Here is a 2,772-nt window from a genome sequence, read left to right as displayed (position 1 = left end):
CAGTTTTCTTACAATCCATGTTTGAAATTCTTCTGTCATTTTAGTGTTCTGAGTTTGGTTAATGTCCATTGCTGGGGAGCTGTTGTTCCTCTTTGGGGGTGTGCTTTCCTTTTGAGTCTTCATACTTCCAGAGTTCTTTCGCTGGTTCCTTCCCATCTGGATCAGTTGTTCCTTCTTGCCTTTAGAATTTCGTTTGGATAATGACACGCCCTGTTTAGTCTCTGAGCCAGTAGGTGGTGTTTGTGGGTGATATTCAACCACACCCTTTATGATGAATCAGTAGATGCAGTAAAAGGGTGGGCAGAATGACCTCTCTGTCAGTGGGTGGCACTTGCTGGGAAGAGCGAGCTGTAGTGCTGTTTTTGGGTCCTATAGTCAGCTCTTGTTCCTCTGGAGAGGCCCTCTTGTGCCTTGGGTGGTGGGTGGGCCCCTGGGACTTCCAGGTGTGTCCTTATTCTCCACCTCAGTGGGGCCAGGACCTGGAGTGATTCTGGGTGGGGCTGGGTTAGGTAAGCCTGTCCTCAGTCTCCTAGATGCTATTAGCAGGGGTCAAAGTTCTGTTCTTTGCTTCTCTGCAAAGCTGCTGGGAGGGGCTGAAATGGCTCTGCTCAGCTGAACATCTGGGCTTGGGGGGTGGGGCTGTTCGAGACCCACACTCTGGAGCAGGTCTCACTCCCCTCCAACCTCCCCCTCTCTGTGGCCTCTCCCAGGCCTCTGCCAGCAAGCGGGACCTCAGGCCAATGGATCGCTCCTGGCTTTGACGTGAGCCAGGAGGTTCTCTACCCAGGATCACAGCCTGAGCTGGGTGCACAGCCCTCTTTTGGGAGGAGGGTTGCTGCTCTGGCACGCTGATCTGCCCTCTGAAGGCACACAGTCCTCAGTAGGCTCTTTCACAGATCTCCCTTCTGTGCCCCAGGGAAGTGCGATTGTGACCTGGGTGTACAGGGTCTGGTCTGCAGGCCTGTCCCCTGGGCCCTGGAGATCAATCCCTGACCCTGCCAGGGGGAGGGGTGCTGGTCTTGAAATAACTACAGGGTCCCCAAGCTGGATCAATTTCACTCCACGTCAGGTTTTGCCCCCCTCTGCTGGAGTACCCAGGCAAGCATCACCTGGGAGGGGTGGTGGGTAGGGAGCTTGTGGTCTGAGTACCCCTTAATCTGCTGTAGGGCCCAAAAAGGAAAGGTCCTGTTCCTTGGAAATGCCTCCATGTGATGGCTAAATTGTCTCTCTGGGCACCCACAGGTAGGGAAGGGGAAGGAGAGAATGGAGCATTATGGCGTCTGCCGATAGGCTCAGGTCTGCACCCGGGGAGGTGCCCCACAGGGGCTGGGAGCCCAGCGCTGATTCTGCAAGAGGCCACTGCTCACTGGCGGCAGCCGTCTCTGGGCTGGTGTCGGCAGGTCTCTCCAGCCGCTCAGGAGCCCACCAGCAGTCCAAGATGCAAAGGAGGGGGAAGTTAACCGCTCCACCTACCCTTGTCGCTGGTCTCCAAGCCTCTCAGGACCTTTCTCCTTCCAGTTCTCCTCCACAACATCTTCCTGTGGAGTCTCCTGTAGTTTCAGGCACGCTTCGTTCTGATCCTCACCCGATCTATGTTTTTCTGCTAGTTTATTTTTTTCATTTTCTTCTAAAATTTGTCTTTTTTGCAGAGACACTCTGACTGGTGGTTTTTCTCATCTGCCATCTTGGCTCCTCCCCTCAACAAGTTCCTTTTTTATAAAAAACCATGTGCATTTTTGTGTGTGTGTGTGCATATAAAGTTTCAAACCAGTTGGATAAATACCGAGGAACGTGATTGCTGATTGTAAAGCAATACATATATATGTGTGTGTGTGTGTGTTATATGTAACACATTTCTCTCCATGTATTTAGGTCTTCTTTGTTTTCATTCATTGATGTTTTGTCATTTCCTATATATGGTTCCTATACATATTTTGTTACATTTATATCTAAGTATTTCAATTTTTTGCAACTTTAAATGGTATTGACTTTTTTCTAATTTCAATGTTCAATTGTTCATTGCTAGTATACAGGAAATGAATTGGCTTTCAATCTTTTATCTGTGACTTTTCTATATGCACTTACTGGTTACAGAATGTCATTTAATTGGGATTTTTAAATATAAAATCATATTATATGGGAATATAGACAATTTTACTTCTTCATTTCCAATCTGCATTGTTTTTATTTCTTCAACTTAGCTTGTTACAAAGCTAGGACTTCCGATACCATGTCAAATAGGACTTGTGACAGAGGACATTCTTGCCTTGTTTCTGATCTAAGGGGAAAATTGTCCAGTTTTTGACCATTAAGTATGATATTAGTTGAGCAATCCTCAGAGATGTTCTTTAGCTGTTTAAGGAAGATTACTTCTATTCCTAGTTTGCTGAGAGTTTTTATAATGGATGAATACTAAATCGTGTCAAATGCTTTTTCTGTATCAATTGATAGGATTTTTCTTCTTTAGCCATTGAGGTGGTAAATAACTCTGAATGATTTTTAAATGTTGAATCAGACTGTTTATCTGGAATAAGTATCATTTGGTCACCAGTATATAACTATTTTTATACATTGTTGAATTTGATTTGTTAACATTTTGTTGAGGATTTTTGCATGTATGTTCATGAGTGATATTGGTCTGTGATTTTTCTTTTTATAATGTCCTTAACTTGTTTTGATGTTAAGGTAATGCAAACCTCATAGAATGAGTAAGTATTCCTTCTGCTTCTATTTTCTGCAAAAGATTGTGAAGAATTCATATTATTTCTTATT

At 44.9% G+C, this 2,772-nt stretch overlaps 1 pseudogene; it reads left to right on the top strand.

Moving 5' to 3' along the window:
- The first annotated feature begins 1,273 nt into the window (after positions 1-1,273).
- The window catches only part of LOC105809105, a 190,726-nt pseudogene continuing 189,227 nt past the window's right edge, over positions 1,274-2,772 (top strand).

The sequence above is a fragment of the Propithecus coquereli genome, unplaced genomic scaffold (assembly GCF_000956105.1).
Source record: "Propithecus coquereli isolate 6110/MARCELLA unplaced genomic scaffold, Pcoq_1.0 Scaffold19, whole genome shotgun sequence".
In the NCBI taxonomy this organism is placed as follows: Eukaryota; Metazoa; Chordata; class Mammalia; order Primates; family Indriidae; genus Propithecus; species Propithecus coquereli.
The sequence above is the reverse complement of the archived record's forward strand: the minus strand, read 5'-3'. Positions and strand labels throughout refer to the sequence as shown.